The following is a 21248-nucleotide window of genomic DNA, read 5'->3' on the forward strand; positions in this document are numbered from 1 at the left end:
TGCTAACATGCAGGTGAGATGGACAAATTTGGTGATGTTTCCCTGGATGGGCTGCGTGGAAACCATGAGGAGGTATTCTTCCTGACTAAACAGGAGGAAGAAGCCTGCAATGGAAGCTAGGAAAGTTGGCTGGAAGGTTAAAGGACGGCACACTCAGGCATCAATGTTTTTCAAGAGGAGTAGGCTAGGGGGATTAGTGGGTTAAATAAATAAGGTTACTGGGATAGAGCTGGGTTAGGTACTCTGTCAGCTGGTTGATGCAGACTTGATGGGCTGAATGGCCTCCTACACTGCAGAGATTCTGTGATCCTTTGTACTTTTGCAGACCTGCTTGGCTCAGGTGGGAGCTTCATAAGTCTACAGTGATTGAGTTGGACCTATTTAAACAGCTGCTGAATTGAGTATCTGCTATATTGACAGGCAATTTTCAGCAAAGCAGGAAAAGTACGGTACCATGTCACATTCACTCACTTCATCATAGAATCCCTACAGTGCAGAAGGAGGCCATTTGCTCTATCGACTGTGCACTGACTCTGCAATGGCATCTTACCCAGGCCAATCCTCCACTCTATCCCCATGACCCCAAACATTTATCTTGCTAATCCTCCTAACCTATACATCTTCAGTTAGAAGCAATTTATCAGGGCTAATCCACCTAACCTGCACATCTTTGGGATATGGGAGGAACTCAGAGCATTGGAGGAAACACGTGCAGACATGGGGAGAATGTGTAAACTCGACACAGTCACACAAGTGCAGAATTGAACCTGGATCCCTGGCACCTGAGGCAGCAGTGCTAACCACTGTGCCACCGTGCTGCCTTATGCATCATTCTATCTCCTCTCTCTGCTTTTGTCATCACATCATTCCCCAGAGCAACTTAGAATGAGGGGTACAGAGTGCACCAGTAAGCTATACACTTCCTCACATCTTCAATCCCTACACCACTCCCACTTCCCCTTGTTATTATACAGTGTCATTCCTCTCCCTAAGAGCCACACTCATCAAATACACTCCATCAGTCATAGAAACTCTACAGTACAGAAGGAGGCCATTAGGCCCATCAAGCCTGCACTGACAACAATCCCACCTCAGGCCCTATCCCCACAACCCACACATTTAACCCACTATTCCTTCTAACCCGCACTTCCCAGAACACTAAGGTGCAATTTAGCATAACCAATCAACCCAACCTGCACTTCTTTGGACTATGGGAGGAAACCAGACTTCCTAGAAGAAAAGCAGGCAGACATGGGGTATGGGGAAGATATGCAAACTCTGCACAGATAGTGACCCCAAGCAGGGAATGGAACTTGGGTCCCTGGAGCTGAGAGGCAGCAATGCTAACCACTGCGCCATCCTCAGGTATACACAGCATTACATTCAGTCACACTCTTTCTCTCCTTCCAGAAGAGGACTCAAACTGAGAGGGAGAAAATGAGGAAAATGCAATCATAGAGGAGACATCAGAGGTCAGTGGAGTTTCAACAACCCTAGTTCTTGAAGGTGGGCAGAAGTGTAAGTCCCAGCAACCTAAATAAGATGCAGTTATATTAACATTTACTTATTATTCGGTACTCGGTCATGTTGATTTGATTTTGACAGTGAATGAAATAAGATCTTTATAATAACTTACTTTTACCTTGCTAAGATTATCTCCCATAGGACCTTCATGACTGTAGCAATAATCAGCGACCTCTGATGATGATGATTCCTCAGGGGGACAGTGCTTCAGAGTGTGTACCAACACAGGAAACATTTATGTCATGTTCAGATCCTCAAATGGTTCAGATAGTCAGACTCCTAGGAGACCAGGGATTCAGACAGTTGGGTTTTCACCTGTTGCCGTGGCAGCTGCTGTGCTCCCAACATCAAGAGGTGTCCAGACTGACTGGAAAATCCCGATCTCTGTTCATTGGCCTTTTAATGATTTTAACTAATTATCCATTGCTTGTGGGTGGCTAGCTTTTTTTATTCATTCATGGGATATGGGCATCTCTGGCTGGCCAGCATTTATTGCCCATCTCTAGTTGCCAAGGGCAGTTGCGAGTCAACCACATTGCTGTGGTTCTGGAGTCTCATGTAGGCCAGACCAAGTAAGGACAGCAGATTTCCTTTCTGCTCCATCCCCAATCCTACCTTTGGCAAAACTGTTTGGAGGCAGGATGGTGCCATCAGCCTGACTGCCTTCATTCCGGCCCCTGGTGAAAGCTTGGGCCCGACTTTTCTTCCTTTAAGCAAATAAAACTAGATTCATCTCATTTAACTGAATAATTAAAATAAAAACTGGTGATTTTAATAATACATGGATATCAGCAATATCATGAATGGAATTCCTGACATGAATTTTCTTTTCCAATTCTTTTCTTAAAGTAAAAGTTTATTTATTAGTCACAAGGCTTACATTAACACTGCAATGGAGTTACTGTGAAAATCCCTCAGTTGCCAAGCTCCTGCATCTGTTTGGGTCAATGCACCTAACCAGCACATCTTTCAGACTGTGGGAAGAAACCAGAGCACCTGGAGGAAACCCACAGAGACATGGGGAGAAAGTGCAAACTCCACAGACACCCAAGCAGGGGATCGAACCCAGGTGTTGAGGCAGCAGTGCTAACCACTGTGCCAGCATGCCATCCCTTCTTTGCTTAGAATTTAAACAGCAAAGCAAGCAGTTATTTGGCTCACTCACCATAGGATCTATTCTTCCAGTCTGTTTTTCTCTAACCTATTAATATTTTCCTTTCAAATGTATGTCTATTCTGTTTCTGAAAGCAATTATTGTTTTTGTCTCTGTTACTTTATGAACAAGCCACTGACAGATCCTTACCTTGGTTGGCAATGAAGGCGCTCTCTGGTCATTCCAACAGAGGAGATGTCACCTGGATGTTCACCCATGCCCACCACCTGCAATGCTGTTCCACAGGGTGCCAGACACCTCTATCTTACCCAAGACCCATCTGGCTTGAGCGTCTTCAGGTTGCAATGATGCAGAGCATCACTGGACTTAATGCTATCCACAGTGGGGAGCCATGGATTTACATTTTCCATTTGAGCCAATAAATAGTCACCAGAAATAAAACTATTGGATTTTCTTATATTTTTCTTTAGTCAGTTCTAGGACCAAATTAATGTAAGCTCGCCGTGCCTTTGCTGAGATGAGTTCCATCAGTATAAACAAAGTTTACTTTAAAGGTGACTTTGATAATTATATCATAGAATTCCCACAGTGCAGAAGGAGACTATTTGGCCCATCAAGCCTGCACCAACAACAATCCCACCCAGGCCATATCCCCATAATCCTGCATATTTACCCTGCTAATCCCTTTGACACTAAGGGACAATTTTTAGTATGGCCAATCAACCCAACCCAAACATCTTTGGCATGTGGGACGAAACTGGAGTACCTGAAGGAAACCCACGCAGACATGTGGAGAATGTGCAAACTTCACACAGACAGTTGCCCAAGGCTGGAATTGAACCAGGATTCCTGGTGCTATGAGGCAGCAGTGCAAACCACTGTGCCAAAACAAATTATTTGGAGAATTCTAAAAACTAAAGATTCCTTTTTGATTTTAATCAGCTATCTCATCTTCATTTATAATCCATTGTGATTAGTAGGATAAATTCCATGCAAAATAAAATACCTCTTTTGACATTTGAACCAGATTCAGCGTTGAAAGAGTTAAAATATTCCAGTACTTACTCAACAATGTAATTGCTTTCATATTTATGTTTGATTCAAAAAGTAATTTGGGCTCGAGAATAATTATGACTGATGCATTTTATAGCACTACAGGCTCCTTCACTAAGAAATGTAATTAAATTATTTTGACATGGCTGGGATATATTTGATTTGGTCCTGTAAGACTGAGAGAGTGCCTTCTTTAAAGTAGTGCTCTCACTGTTAATGCTCCTTTTAACATTCACGGTGTTCAACAAATTAGGGTGGCCTTTTATGTACCTTTCTTCCCGTGCTTTTCCGTTTTTTAAAACTGCCATCGTGTTGACTCCAATTAAAAGAAAAAGTTCAAAATCCCACTCAGAAGGCTGATGCCTTCTGTTCGTTAATTAAAGGTGAGTTCACTTCACACCTATGTGTTTATCATTTCACCGTAGAAAATTAAATTGCAAAAAACTAACACCTCAGAGACATAATAGGCTGGCTGATAAGGAAAAAGTATATATTTTTTTTAAAAAAAGACAAACCATGCTCACAGCCAGAGGCATATTCTGAGTCAGGGGGAGGGGGCAGTGGCCATGAATTACTGCTCAGGCAAAATGGAGGAATGATAATTGACTGTAACAGCTGGAGTTCCTGATGCAGATACTGGACTCTGAAACTGGAAGGTTTTCCCTTGTCACTGATAAACATCAAAATGGACACACTAAAACAATGTAAGCTATGAATGGCAGCACACGCTGGAAGTTGTTGACTAGCCACTGGTGTCGCTATGACAACACTGAATTAGCCACATGCACAAATTTTAGCAGAAAACACTTCGCATTCGTTGTAGGTAACTTTGAATGTGGATGACTTTTTAAACATCTACTACCTGTTGCACATTCACATTTGTTTCTAGTAGGAGTAAGGTCACTTTAAGAGTCCAATCTCATGATATATTAATGACATCATCAATGTTTATCCAGCAGTAAGGATACTCCAATAGGAAGCAATAAAATAACTAACTTCATGAAGTAAATCAACAAAAAAGGTTTAACAAAAAAAATTTCATTTTGAGCCACAAATACCTCCCATCATCCCCATTTGCTTTCTATTTATATTGGGTTAGCTGGTCAGCTGATCACCACATCATTTTGCCATTGGTCACATTGTCTACTGGGTCAGCTGACCCTCACCATATGTTATCATTGGTTACATTATAACAGTCAGCCACTTGCGCAGACAGAAGGGCTGCCTATCCTAACACTTTGTGGAACAAACACCTCGCCAATAAAGCTTTTGTCTGTTTGTACTTGTGCTCTGCATGACCAATGCTTAAAAATACCACAAATAGAACTGGTGATGGATGGTCAGAACCACACTGGTATGCTTCCTGTGTCTGTGTGGGTTTCCTCTGGGTACTCGGATTCCCTCCCACAGTCCGAAATACGAGCTGGTTAGGGTGCATTGACCTGCTAAATTCTCCCTCAGTGTACCTCAATAGGTGCCTGAGTGTGGCGACTGGGGGATTTTCACAGTAAATTCATTACAGTGTAAATGTGAGCCTACTTGTGACTAATAAATAAACTTTAAACTACTCCTCCCTTCCCTGTTGTCACTTGTTTTGCCCTTTCTTTTCAGAGGGGATTCTTTCTTATTGTGATATGTATCCACAGGTGGGACTTGCTTCCTGATACCTAACCTTTTGCTGCTATTATCAATGTGTAAGCTATTACAGTGGGTTCTGATAGGTTAATTAGAGGCTGGTTGATGCAGAATGAGCCGATCTTTAATCAACACCCAACCTTTGAGAGTAAAACTGACTGAACATGGATCAACTGTGGGGGGAGAAAAAGCCTGAGCAATTTATTTATTTCCAATAACCCAAAATTACTGGGAGCAATTGTTATGTCCTGTTCATCAGTCCACACAGCAAGACAAAGCTTCTTAGTTGGTGAGGCAGAATGAATCACTGTGCAAACTCAATTGGCCGTCTGGCAAGATGTCTCATTTATTTTCAGGTCAAACAGAAAGATGAGTAAGTCAGATGCAAATGTAACATGTGTATCAGCATTATTAGCACTGAGTTTGGTCAGAAAATAGAAAATGCACAAGAACCTGCTTGTAGTGGAGCAGTGTTGAGGGGCCATATACCTGCCTCAGTGGCTGGAATTCTATCATCCTGCTTGGAGCAGGTGAGGGGTGTGCCATAGAAAGGCCTGTTGACCTTGGGTGGGGATTTTACAGTTTCAGGACGAGCGAGGCTGTAAAATCCTGCCCAATGTGTGAAGTTTACACATTCTCCTTGTGTCCTCCACGCACTCCAGTTTCCTCCCACAGTCCAAAGATGTGCAGATTAGGTTGATTGGCCATGCTAAGAAATTGCCCTTTATTGTCCAGGGATGCATAGGTTAGAGGGATTAGTGGGTATAATATGTAGGGATATGGGGTTAGGGCCTGGGTGGGATCATGTTCGGTGCAGACTTGATGGGTCTCTTTCTGCACTGTAGGATTCTATGATCAATGTCATGTCTTCAATCCAAACATAGCATACCTTCCACCATCATAACACACAGGATGGAATTTTACTGTCCTGCCCGCCACGGGAATTGTAGCGGGTGGAACAGGGCTATGCAAAGATCCGTTAACCTCCTAGGATTATCTAGACTTGGGGCAAACGTGGCCAGAAAATCCCAACCAGAGAGTCAAAGCTGGTTCAAATGAATGCACTTGAGCTATTGGGAATTTCATATTCAGCTTCCGAAATCCTATTTTTTTTAATACAGATAAGTAGAGTGATGATTAAATTAATGAAAATATTAACAATTGTGACTAAGACAGGAGCATTCAGCAGAATTTGTTTGCAAAAAAAACCAAGAAAGCCTTTCATTAAAATGTTAATATTGAGAAAGATTCCCTCCTGTGTGGTCACTCGTGGTTCCATTCTGCAATATGTCACCGCCAGCTATAGAAATTACATTACAGCCACTTTACTTAAAAGCCTTGGGAGTAGGGCTATTAAATGTGCTACATAAAATAATACCATTGTTAGTAAAAATTAGCCGTTGAAAAGGCTCTCTGCAGTATTGACTGGCTATCCACAATAACACAACACATCAAGTAGTCACAACATGACCAGTGCACTCAGAAGGATAAAATTACGTAACCACCCACTGAACATGAAAGATAATATATACATAACTATATAACATTGATTACCCGGTTCTTAGCCTTGAACTGTTGCTGCCCACGATATTCTTTGCAGTGGTTTCATTTAACAGAGTGGCTTGCTACAGACATCTCCTGAGGTCATTTAAGAGTCAACCACAGTTAGGAGGGCTGAACTCGCACATATGTTCTGATGAAAGGTCATCAATCTGAAATGTTAATCTTATTCCTCTCTCTCCATGGATGCTGCTGAATATTTCTGGCATTTTCTACATCACATGTAGCTTCAGACCGGGTAAAACAGTAGGTTGTCTTCCTTTTTTTATTCTTTCATGCGATGTTGGAGTCGCTGGTTGGGCCAGTATTTATTGTCCATCACCAATTGCCCTTGAACACAGGGCATTTTAAGACTCAACCATGTTGCTGTAACCTAGAACAAAGTAAGGATGGCAGATTTTCTTCCCTAAAGGACCATAGGGTGGTGTGGTGGCACAGTGGTTAGCACTGCTGCATCACAGCTGCATCACAGCGCCAGGGACCTGGGTTTGATCCCTGGCTTGGGTCATTGTGGAGTCTGCACATTCTCCCCATGTCTGCGTGAGTTTCCTCCGGGTTCTCCAGTTTTCTCCCACAGCCCCAAAGATGTGCCGGTTAGATGAAGTGACCATGCTAAATTCTCCCTCAGTGTACCCAAATAGGTGCCGGAATGTGGCGAATAGGGAATTTTCACAGCAATTTCATTGCAGTGTGAATGTAAGCCTACTTGTGACTAATAAATAAACTTTACTGTAAGGCGGGTTTTTACAACTGACAATGGTTTCATGGTTATCATTAGACTTTTAATTCCAGATTTCTTCCCGAATCAAATTTCACCATCTGCTATGGTGGGATTTGAACTACTCTTCAAGGAGATGAGTGAACCAATTGGATTGTTCCAACAATCCGATAGATTCAGGGTCACCTTTGATATCAGATTTATACTTCAAGATTTGTTAAACTGAATTCAAATTCTCTAACTTTTTTTTTGATTTTTCTCTGCCTTCATTTTTCTGACACTCAATGACAAGAATGTGAACTGTAAGTTTACAAAGGGAGATTTATTGAACTGATCTTGGACCTATTGAAGCAAAGACGGGGGAAAGCTCTGTTTTAAATTCTCAGGGGTGCATATATTTCACACAGAAGCAGGAGCGTTAACTTGAAATCAATGATCAGAAAATCAGAGAGCAGACTCCCAGTTTTTTTGAGGCATGGTTGTGATTGACGAGGTGCCTCCACAGACAAGGCCTGGGAAAATCTACCTCCACGAATACCAAACTAACAGCAGAATTGTTAACATGTAGAATGGGCTCCCAGCAAAGGCAGTCATCACCGTTGATCAACTGCTTGGACAACGATATGGACTAATATCCGGTTATGGAACTGGGCTGCAAGATACAGGAATAAGTGTAAACAGATGGATCACATATCAAACTCCAAAATTCAATATGGCCGAAAACATCTTTGACTTGATAACTCAAACAACAATATGCAACTAAAGCACAGCCCCTTATAAAAGGCTGCTCCAAGATGACTGAATCATTTGAATTCCTCTTTATTCTGTGGGATTTTGAGATTCTATCAGCGTTTTGGGATCAGATTCACAATTGAGTTAATACCATATTTCAGCAATAATTGAAAACACTTGATTAACTGTAAAGACTCACATTCCAACTGTTATCTTGCGATTGTGTCTCTATATATACGTCGTGTTTGTGAACCCAGCTCTCCGCTCACCTGAGGAAATGGTAGTACTCCAAAAGCTTGTGATTCCAAATAAACCTGTTGGACTTTAACCAGGTGTTGTGAGACTTCTTAGTGTGCCCACCCCAATCCAACACCAGCATCTCCACATCATCATTTTTATGGGATTTTGAGATGTTTGCGTTTTGGGATCAGATTCACAATTGAGCTTGTATTGCATTTCTGCAATAATTGAAACTGGCTGTCCCATCTGAGTAAGAAGTCTGACAACAGCAGGTTTAAGTCCAACTGATTTATTTGATAGTAAACTCACAAGCCTTTGAGGCTTGCCTCTTTGTCAGGTGAATGGAGAGTTTTAGTTTAGTTTATCCCAGTCCAACGCCGGCATCTCCACATCATGTCCCATCTGATACATAAAAATATGGAGCTGCATTGGCAGTGCAGTGGGACCTCAACTTGTCATGACTTAAGCTGTACTTACACCCAAGTTGCAGATTTCAGGAATTTTGACCTTTCTTCTTGCGTTTACGTACATTATTAGTGTCACAAGTAAGCTTACATTAACACTGCAATGAAGCCACTGTGAAAATCCTTTAGTCGTCATACTCTGGCACCTGCTTGGGTTCACTGAGGGGGAATTTAGCATGGCCAATGCACCTAACCAGCATATCTTTTGGACTGTGGGAGGAAACCAAAGCGCCAGGAGGAAACCAACACAGACACAGGGAGAACATGCATACTCCACACAGATAGTGATCCAAGCTGGGAATCAAACCCTTGTCCCTGATCTTTTGAGGTAGCAAGGTTAACCACTGTGTCACTATGCCACCCATGGGGAAGGGTTAGGAACGATTTTATTTTTGTTCTGGGGTTCAAAAAACAGGATTAAAACAAGGTAGCAGGTTCCAAGATGTAAGAAGTCATGTTAACTTAGCCCACAATGAGAAAACAGATGGATGATGTGGGATACTGAATCACACCCAATATTTGTCTCCATTGGATTCAGTTGGAATTAGAGGAAATTGTTTCAATTGAATCCATTACATTTTTGGTTTTCATATCAAAAGAAATGGGGGAATGGAGTTAGAACAATCTTCACGTTGATTTACCCGGTCAAAATTCCTGACAGTCTAAGACATTTGAAAAGACAATTTCAAATGTTTGCCAGCCTAAACACAACCTAAACACATAGAGAGTTCCATCTACAGCTGATGTAGCATAGGCATTTAATTATTCTAAACTGGCAGAATTACAACTGAGAGCTTTGTTGTATCACTACAAACTTAAAACAATGGGGGCAATATTTCCCTGATGTCATCCTAATCTGGAATAGAACAGGTCTACCACTCCCACCTTTTGTTCTTATTCATTTGTGGGACATGGGCATTGCTGGCTGGGCCAGCATTTATTGTCCATCCCTAGTTGCCCTTGTCCAGAGGGCTGTTGAGAATCAACGGCGTTGCCGTGGCTCTAGAATCACATGTAGGCCAGACCAGGTAAGAATGGCAGACTTCTCCTACCCTAAAGGACATCTGTGAACCAGATGGGTTTTTATGACAATCAACAATGATTTCACGTAGATTCTTATTTCCAGATTTTTTTTATTGAATTCAAATTCCACCAGCTGCCGTGGTGGGATTCGAACCCAGGTTCCCAGGCATTAACTGAGTTTTGGGATTACTACTCTTGTGATAGTACCTCTAGGCCTTTGCCTCCTCTATCGACTAGTGACCCCATCCCATATCAGATCCAGCAAGGGACAACCACCCGCACCTTTAGTGACACAACAGGGGAGCTGAACTGTTAGGACAAGCAGTAATTATGTCACAAACTTGCATAGAGTGCGATAGAGGCCAGCTGAGGCCAACAAACATAAGCCACTTGCTTTTGAAACTTCTCAATGGAAAGCAAGTTCACTTTGCTGCAGTATTTAATGGCCTAAGAATCAAACCCCACCTTAATGATTCAGAACTAGACCTATGCTTTCTCTCAGTAGATATCAAGTCCACTACACTCTCCAGAAGTCCTGCCTACATATTTGCAGGGGTAATTCAGGAATATTACACACCCCCTGCTGCATTCCTTCCCTGGGCACACTTCAAAAGTAGCAGCGCAATGTGGATATACATCTCCGCTCCTACAACATTGTGTTGAATTCTCACAGGGATAAATACAAAGTGGATTTTGAAACTGCCCCAAATTGCAGAACTCCTTGAGTTAACTCTGCATCCTGCATCCCATTTCTTTCCCAGGCTGCTACATTTATTAATTATAGTTTGAAGTGAATGTACTCCATTTGCTCGTCATCTTTAATCTTATGTGCATTTGCTGATTTTTCCAGAGTCAGCAGAGGTAGCAATGTAGGTTGCAGAGAAGTAATTTCTAACGCATAATGAATGTTTTACGTTACAAGGTTGGAGAAAAGTAAGGTGCAGATTGTGCTTAATCAGGGGCAATGCTTCAGGCACCAAACTCAGACTAGCAATTTAGCTCTAACTTTTTTCTGACCTGCATACTGTAATTTGTATACACTTGTGACTTCAACTATAGATTGGTTTCATTCATTGTTGCAAGCAAAATAAAAGCAATAAGTGACTTACTTCCCAGTTGAGATGGCTCGGAAAATGTAAATACACATCTACCCCATCTGTGTAAAATTACCAACTATTTATTTTTAGAAAAGGCTTTACCCTGACTAACCATGACTCGTATCTCTTTCTTTTCCTTATCTCTCTTTTATTGTGAGTGCAAAAGGGGGCAGACATTGCAAAGCCCTTTCTCGCATTATGTCTGTGTGTACAAAATAAACTAACTGTGGTGACTATCCCTTTAAGTGTCAACCAGCAGAGGAAGGATCACATGACCTGGGGAATTTATCGGGGGAGCAGGGTGAGGGATCACGCTAGTAAACAAAGCTTCTATACTCACTGTCATCTTGGGAGCTGATTGCAGCCACAGAGCTGTAAGCCTCTGTATAGTTTTAACTTGTGAATAAATGAGTTGTGTTTTCCCTAAACCGGTCAACGAACATCTTTACACCATCTCTTTTATTTTATCATATCTCAAGCTTGCTGTGTGAATTATTCATTGAGGAGTTGAACACTCCAAATATAGGGAAGGGGGAAATATGCCACCAGTTATAAAAGGGGGAAATCAAAAATCAAAAACATCTTTCTTTTTATGGATGGGCAGTGAGATGAAAAGTCAGGGCTATTCAAATAAATCCCCCTCCTGTCTGTGATATCTATTAAATGCAACCTCATGGACAATGGCAAAGGAAACAATAGGCAGGATATGATGTCATACTCTCGGACGCCCAGCCAACTCAAACAAGCGCAAAATTGCATGAGACAAACATTGGGTGGTTGCCATAATATCACCGTGATGTCATGCGATTTTATGGTTGTCAGACACATGTGATAATCTGAAGTGCGCCCACTGACAACTAAAATCCAGTTGCTTACAATTTTACATCCCCAATTGTCAGTGCGATTTAGCAATTAGTAGTTGGCCAACGCGGGCAGGTGGCCTTTAGAATCATTTCTCAACCTCGGCTAGGATTGGAGCTTGGCAGTGTTTGTAGTTAAGAGTTTGGTGAGAGTTTGTTGGTTTTTTTTCCCTGAGAGTTCATAGCATTCTTTGTGTTTTCTGCTTGACTCTTGGCATTGCAAGCTGCTTTTTTGTAGATTTCTTTGTCTTACAAACTTTCTTGGAGCTTTTCTGCCGAGTGCGTCCTTCAGAGCAATGAGACAGTGCCGTTTCTGCAATGGGGATTGTGTATTCCACTGATCAAACCTCCTCTGAAGAGGATGGCAGGATGTGGAGATGTCGGTGTTGGACTGGGGTAAATACAATAAAAAGTCTCAGAACACCAGGTTAAAGTTGAACTTTAACTTGTGTTGTGAGATTTCTTACTGAGGGTGACAGGGTCAGAGGGGCGACGAAAGCAAGTTTTTGCATGCATCATCCCAGAGTGTGACTTGAGGAAGGAAAGGAGAGAGCAGAGAGGGTGCAAGCCAACAGGAATAATGGAGTAGCACAGTGGTTAGCACAGCAGCCTCACAGGGTCAGGGACCTGAGTTCAATTCTGGCCTCCAGTGATTGCCTGTGTGGAGTTTGCACATCCTCCCTGTGTCTGCATGGGTTTCCTCCAGGTGCTCTGGTTTGCTCCCACAAGATGTGTGAGTTAGGTTGATTGGCCATGCTAAGTTGCCCTTATTGTCAAGGGGACTAGCAGGTAAATTTGAGGGGATACGGGCACAGGGCGTGGATGGGATAGTTGTTGGTGCAGGCTCAATGGGCCAAATGGCCTCCTTCTACACTAAGGATTCTGTGATTAAGGAAGTGCAAAGTGGAAGGGTCCATAGAAGATGTCATAATGTATGCAGAGTGTATAGGCAGCGATCCAGCTATCACAGCATGCCCAAGGTTCAGTGCTGAAAGGGACCCTCCCCACCCCCTGCTCTGGGGAAACTGTAACCTCCAAATGCCAGCTGCTTGATCCAAGGATCGTTATTGCCTCCAGTTCTTTAAAGGAGTCCGTGGGGGATCGATATGGTGTGTCCCAATCTGCTGCCCCCAAGCCATGTCAAGTTGGTCATGGGATCTCTTCCCAGATGGGTCATGATCTTCATTAACATCCAGATTGACGAAGCCAGCCAGGCTGTGTGAGCCAGAAATATCCCTTCACCTGTTCATGAGTGCTCACCAGTGTTATGGCTTCTATTGTCCTGAATAGAAGATAATTCATTACTCCAACCTTGACATGCAGCACCATTCTAGCTTGTCCCACTCCCACCCCTTTCCTTGAGCACCTTGCCCTTCAATGCACCCAGGATAAGGAACATTTCCCAGCTTTGGCTGGCGCAGGTTTCAATGCCATTTGGCACATACACGCTTACATTCCTGAGTGCTGTGAGGGGCAGATACCCCTCAACACAGCTCCATATATCTCCCATGCCAACTCAGTACTCATCCCTGTAGATCGCAGAAGATTGTTGAACGCTTGGCACCACTGCACCAATTTGTGAGTGAACCATTCTTGCTTGCTTACCGGGGATGCCACCTCCTGTCAGGCCTTTGTGGTGATGTGGAGTGGCCTCCTCTTGCCATCCTGCACCTGGCATTGACTGCCTGTATAAGCATGCCCAGACACTCATCTAGAAAACAGAGGGCAGAGTGCCCATTTGCCTTGTCCTCCTGCCTGCTATACCCAGCATTTGCAGTAGCTATATTTTCTACACAGCCTTAAGGTAACTTGCAGGACAGCTCCTTCCATTGGCTGGGACTGCTGCCACGATCCCCATGGTAGATTTTTTTGGTGAGATCTTCCTATCCTGCCAAAGTCAATGGTCATCTGGTTTGCTCACTGCCTGCAACACAGGGGAACCCACTGGAGTGTGTGGCCTTTGTGGAACCGCAAGACCCCACTAGAGGAAGGGCCTGAAAATGCCAGGCAATTGACACTGGCAGCCATCCGTTTAAAGTTTATTTATTAGTGTCACAAGTTGGGTTACATTAACACTGCAATGAAATCACCATGAAAACCCTCTGGTTGTCACACTCCAGTGACTGTTTGGGTACACTGAGGGATAACTTAACACGGTCAATGACCTAACCAGCACGTCATTTAAGCTGTTGTCACACTGGACAATTGACCAGTCAGCATGAATTGGCATTTCTGACACATTGTCCACCATCTATAAGGCACAAGCCAGGAGTGTGATGGAATACTCCCCACTTCCTTGATGAGTGCCGCTCCAACAACACTCAAAAGGTTTGACTCCATCCAGGGCAAAGCAGCCCACTTGATTGGTATCACATCCACAGACATCTATTCCCTCTACCACTGACGCTCAGTAACAGCAGTGTGTACCAGCTGAAAGATGCACCAATTTACCAATGATCCTTAGATAGCACCTTCCAGGGCCATGACCACTTCCATCTGGAAGGACAAGGGCAGCAGATACATGGGAACGCCACCACCTGCAAGTTCCACTCCAAGCCACTCACCATTCTTCTTGGAAATGTATCGCCATTCTTTCACAGCCGCTGGGTCAAAATCCTGGAATTCCCTTCCTAATGGCAGTTCTAATTGCATAGGGAGGCGATGACCTAGTGATATTATCATCAGACTATTAATCCAGAAACTCAGCTAATGTTCTGGGGACTCATGTTCAAATCCCACCATGGCAGATGATGGCATTTGAATTCAAAAAAAAATCTGGAATTTAGAATCTGCTGATTCAAAAATTTATTGTCAATTGTCGAAAAAAAATCTATTCTGGTTCACTAATGCCCTTTAGGGAAGGAAATCTGCTGTTCTTACCAGTTCTGGCCTACATGTGACTCCAGAGCCATAGGAATATGGTTGACTCTCAACTGCCCTTGGGTAACTCAGGATGACAATGAGTGGTAACCAGCCAGCAATACCCATGTTTCACAAATGAATAAAAAAAGGTCCCGACAGACGCAAAGTTCAGGACAATGTTTATGTGTGTAGGAAACCTCAACAGTATGAAATAAAACCAACTGGATATCCATAGAATACAAGTCAGCACAACACACACAAAGCGCATCTTACCTGAACATGTCCTGTAAACCTTGTTATCTATATTTTGACATAGGACAATTAATTTTATGAACAAAATCACGTTTGCATCATTCTATCTACTTGGGGACAAAAAATTAACATTACCCCTGGATAGATTTGTGCTAAGTCCTGGTGGAGCTCAGAAATTGCTGTATTCACTCTCTAGTTTTGAACAGGTGGTTAAAATGCCTAAGTTGTAAAGTCAAGTTGCAGCATTCGGGATCCCTGAGAGTAGATAGTGCTGGACAGACAGAGGTAAGTGTTTGTAGGTCTTACAACCCAGACTAGCCTGTTCCACTGTTACTGTTCGTCACCTGACGAAGGGGCAAACCCTGAAAGCTTGTGGGTTTACTATCAAATAAACTGGTTGGACTTTAACCTGGTGTAGTGAGACTTCTTACTGTGTTTACCCCAGTCCAATGCCAGAATCTCCACATCACCACTGTTCAATTAGCCATGGCTGATCTATACCTACATTCCATTTGCCAGCCATGGTTCAATATCTAACAAGGGACCCCAGGCTGACACTGCCAAGGCACCAATGCCCAAGGGGTACACCCCAGTGCCTGACTCTCTGGTGGGCCTCGATTGGCCCCTTCACTCCAGTGTGGTCCAGCCGCCAGCTTCCCACAACTGGGGAGCTATAGTAAACCCCGCTGGTGTGGGGGGGACACTAGCAAGCCTGGGCTCGCTAATGATATTTAAAATAGATTTTTAATTCCAATATACATAATTTATACAGCTCCCCATCAGAAATTGGAGCAGAGCTGGCAGCGCCAGAAATCTGGATGCCAGAGACATGCGATTGAGTCTTCCATCCTCTGCTTGAGTCTCCCAGCCTGCTGTGCTACAAAAGCAGTGCAGTGGGATGGGAGAATTGCCCCTGTAGTTTCTCCTCATCTCTGTTTGAAATCTGCTACCTTTTTTCCTAAAATTATTCTTATTCTTGATTGCCTCACAAGACGAAATATTTGCTCTATGTCTACTTTTTCAATATCCTTTATCATCTTGTATACCTCAATTAGATCTCCCCTCATTCTTCTAAACTCTAGAGAGCATGTAAATCGGCATGTGTTGCAGGCAAACTCTCTGTACCAGAGGCACCATTGCCAACATAAATGATAACAGTAGTGCTAATTTGATATCCCTCTTAGTGGTTTGTGAACACTGCTTCTGTGGGAGGGGTAAGACTTCCATGCAGCTCCAAATGTGTCCACAAAAGGCTAACAAATTTAGCCTGGGCCGAACTGGTTTAAAATTCTAACAAGTGGGAGTGTGTGTGTGTGTGTGTGTGTGTGTGTGTGTGTGTGTGTGTGTGTGTGTGTGTGTGTGTGTGTGTGTGTGGTGGGGGGGGGGGAGGGGGAGGGGGAGGGGGACAGTGGGGGGCAGGGGGAGGAATGGGGGAAGTGGGCAGTTGGAGGAGCTGTAGTGCTGCTTCAGGCCCCACAAGGTAATCCATGGCCGCTCCCCTCCTTCACCATTTCCCTTCCTGGAAACCCAGCCGATGATCTTTGGCTGCCCGATATCATCCTGCTCATTGTGGCTCAGCGTGATCTACATGTCCATTCCAGGTTAGAATTGTACTGACAGTTAAGATCATTGTGGTCTCCGCTGTGCGCTAAATCAGCCTGTCAGAGTGGTCATCCTCCTGAAACCCACTCTGAATTAAAATCTCCCCCCTGGTTAAGCAATAAAGATTGGCTTCTTGTTGGCTGTCACCCAAACCCGAGACTATGCTTTTAAGGAGAAAAATTGGGACTAAGATCACAGGGAGATGAGCTGATGTTCAGAGGATATTCAGAATGTTTGTGTTAATCTGAAATGGACTTTTGATTTGATTTATTATTGTCACATGTATTAGTATACAATGAGAAATATTGTTTCTTGCTCGCTATACAGACAAAGCATACAATTCTTAGATAAGGAAAGGAGAGACTGCAGAATGTAATGTTACAGCTGTAGCTAGGGTGTCAAGAAAGATCACTTTAGTGCAAAGTACATCCATTCAAAAGTCTGGCAGCAGGGAAGAAGCTGTGTTTGAGTTGGTTGGGGCGTAACCTTAGACTTTTGTATCTTTTTCCCGACAGAAGGTGGAAGAAAGTATGTCTGGGAGCGTGGAGTCCTTAATTATGTTGGACTTCATGTAGGAACTTTGCATTGGATTAACCCTAACTATTGTGAGATTTGACTGTATGTTTTTGTTTAATTCAATTGTGAGACATCGGTGTCTGAATTTTTGAAAACAACTTACAGTCAAGCCTCACAATAATTAGATCCAATGCAAATTTCCTACATGAAGTCAGTTTCAACAGCATCATCAGTACAGGCTCCCAGCCGTTTTGATGGGTGAAAAATTATTATTATGGTTGTGTTAATATGAAATGGACTTTTGATTTGATTTATTATTGTCACATGTATTAGTATACAATGAGAAATATTGTTTCTTGCACGCTATACAGACAAAACGTACCATCCTTAGATAAGGAAAGGAGAGAGTGCAGAATGTGATGTTACAGCTGAAGCTAGGGTGTCGAGAAAGGCCAGTTTAGCTTTTTATTATTATTATTTTTCTCACTCATCAAGCTTCTTTCATTTGTTGATACAAAATATTTTCCAGCTCAGTTTTCAGCTCATTTCTTGCATACGCAGCACCAATAATTTGCAAGTTAATCGGAGAAGTCAGTTCCTGGCTCAGTATGGACCCAGCACCGAAATGATGAATGAAGCAAAGGCTATCGTCACGGGGATGCTGTCACCATGACTATTAGCTCCTGTACGTGTCAAAGCCTGCAGTCCTCTCTCCTCGTACAGAAGGCTCATTTTTATTTATCCTCCTCCAGGATCTGGGTTAAAGTGGTAATTTGCAATTTGTTAGGAACAGCGGTTGGGAGTGCCCTTGCCGGGTCCTTTCAGCCTGAGCACAAAGAACAGATCACCTTGGACGGTGACGTTTTGCCAAGGTTATAATAAGCGCACCTCACCTCCTGTGGAGTCACAATGTCACAGGCCATTTTCGAATGTAAACAAGCGGGAGGCAATTCCGTTAGCATCACATTCGCTGAACTTTATTTTTCACTTTTGACAATCTCATTACAAAGAAGATCAAGATAACTCACTTTACAAATATACCTGTCAAGCGTTGTGCACTGCTTATTGCCGGATATAAATTATTTTGTGGGGTCAAAATATTGTCCCAGAAACATACCGCACAGTATTATGAGAATGATTTCAAAAGCTGTTCAAATAGATTGTAACAAGTAAGAATATTACAATATTTCACTGGAATGATTCAAGGTGAAAGCTGAGACAAGCCCCAGATATAATTCTGGTGATTTATATTGATATAGTGTTTCACACAGCCATTTTCAGATTGCTGGCTAAAACTAACTTTGTAGCAAGGCGGAGAGTTGTTTTGATATATCTTCGTGCCGTATGATAAGCTCCTGGCTAGGAATTGTTGACAGGCTCCAAATTTTCAGATGGCGGGAGTTTGATACCTGCTGACTCTGACAGACCTGTTGCCATGGAATCATTGAAACTCTGCCCCCCCCACCTCGCCCACTGAAATATCATTATTTTCCTTTAAAAGCTGACTTCTTTTAAAACAATGCAGTCCAGCTAAATGGAAGCCAATCATTATTTACACAGTTCATGGTTCTCATCATTGGGGTGGCACAGTGGTACAGTGGTTTAGCCCTGCTGCCTCACAGCGCCAGAGACCCCAGTTCAATTCTGGCCTCGAGCAGTTGTCTGCGTGGAGTTTGCACATTCTCTCCGAGTCATGGGGACTAGCTAGGATAAATGTGGGGTGTTCTGGGGCTAGACCCTGGATGGGATTGTGGTCAGTGCAGACTCGATGAGCCAAATGGCCTCTTTCTGCACTGTAGGGATTCAATGAAAAGTTAGGCTCTTACTTACCTCTATGTAACTTTTTTTCAAAAACAACTCATGTGGAATTGAAGAACCAATGGATGGGATTTTATGGCTTGTCCCAAAACCACAAAATTCCATCTGTGGTCAACTGACCTTTACTTGTCTCGCTCCTTGCCCTCTCCGATTCCCATGCCGAGCAGGACAGTCAAATTCTGATCTATATGTTTGTCGTGCCACAGGCTGTTATCTACCACAATGCCGTGAGAAATTGTGGAAACTTAAATGGGGAAGGATAGCTATCAGCTTCTTTCTAACAAGTTGTGTTTTTGTGTGAGCAAAAACAAATGGCGCTGGTGCGAGGTGACTTCTTGCGAGCTGTCCCCAGCATACCCTTTAATTTCATCTTTTAATTGCGTTCTGCACTGAGCTCCAATACTTTAAACTTTCTAATAATGCTGATCTTTCTCTACACCCTATCTGTAGCTGTAACCCTTCTTCCCTATGTACCCTATCAATGATATGTTCTTTCTATATACAATGTAAGACACAATATTTTTCACTGTATACCAGTACATGTAATAATAATGAATCAAATTAAACATGAAATTTTGATTGGCAAGATTTTTGTCTCTCCTTAGAAGGCAGCCCTACCTTGGAGACTGTCACCCAATCAGGTTGGCTGCCAACTCGCCAGCCCATCCAGACACAGCACTGCTGTGGCCAGAAGAGGTACTGCAGCACCGTGTTGGGACTAACCCAAGGAGTCAGTCTGAAAGAAAGTGGCACTGGTCCTGGAGAAGGGAGGGTTGGGCATGCCTTGGGAGGGTTGTGAGGAAGGCTATTGTGTTATTAGAAGATTGGATGGAGATTTGTATAGGGAAATGGGGGAGTAAGGTTCGGAGGTACGCAGTCCATGAGGGGAGAAAACTTCCCCAATCAGAACTGACCTCTGATGGAAGCGACACCCTCCTTCCCCTTTGAAAATTCCTGTTCAAAGTTGAGGTGATAAATTTTTCTATTTCCTACCCTGACCTATCTGGTGTCCATAAGGCTAAAAATTGAGTCTGGGTGGAAAAGTCCTTGAAGTGGCCATTACAAAGCCATTTAAGGGCCTTGATAGGGAAAACATGGGCGTTCTATCCAAGGCTCTGCCCATCAAGATCCAGGTCGGGGCAGTCTGGATCCGTGAGGGAATTCTGTCCCTGCAATTTCACATTCTCCCTGCCCCTCCACTCCCAGCTTAAAACCCATCGGGGGGTGGGGGGAGGAATATGAAATGCACTCCTAGATCCTAGAACGGGGATGGAATATTCCCAAAAAATGAGAAAGTGCCAAGATCTGACTGAAAACTGATGTCAGGCAGGTTGTCTGTCCAGATCTTGTGACACTTCGTTAAAAAAAAAGATGGCCATGTTCCACCTCGTCACGTTGAGGGGCGGGGCCTAAACGCCAGCAAATCCCGGCTGCACAGAGATTGAGCTCCATGTTTAAAGGGAAGAGGATGGAGAGCACGTGTTCAAAATCACCCCCAGAGTACGCGCAATGCAACTTCCCTCCTCAAATAAAGTTATAAAACTAGACCTAACTGGGAAGGTGGTGGGCTGTCCACAAATTGCAGATGAGGGAACAAATTATTCAGTTCCCATCTAGTGAGCAATAACTCTGCCAGATTTTATTCACTTACTTGAAGTATTTAAATGTCAGGAATTTTGGATAAAGCATGAGGAATGAGCCAGATTTTTCTGCCAAAACCAAGGCGAGGATTATGCTTCACAGAATTATTTATGTGTTAAGTGGTGCAGCAAGTTTAGGTAAGGAGCGATGTACGCTTGAATGGCAATGCGCGAACTTTGCTGTCTGCATTGTGCTATAAAATCACAAGCTCTACAAGAACAGAACTTGGATCCAGCAGCACCTTTGATGTGCATTAAATGGCATGGCATTCCTTTACTTCCACTGGACATATGCACTAAACTTGCTACAGAAAATTAAGCCTTGTCATCTCAAACACAAGTAAACTTCAAATCATGTGGTCATTGCTAATTACTATCAACCAACCTCTCTGGCACTGAAAATTAATGATTACAGATGTGAAAGCCAAGACTCTCTGGCCACCCAGTCACGTGTTTCCTGCCAGCAGGAGGTTGCATGTTGTTTGCTAGTGGCGGGATTCTCTGGTCTCACCACTGTCAATGGGAATTCCCATTGATG

This window comes from Carcharhinus amblyrhynchos, chromosome 29, assembly GCF_965287045.1.
Source record: "Carcharhinus amblyrhynchos chromosome 29, sCarAmb.v2.hapA, whole genome shotgun sequence".
NCBI lineage: Eukaryota > Metazoa > Chordata > Chondrichthyes > Carcharhiniformes > Carcharhinidae > Carcharhinus > Carcharhinus amblyrhynchos.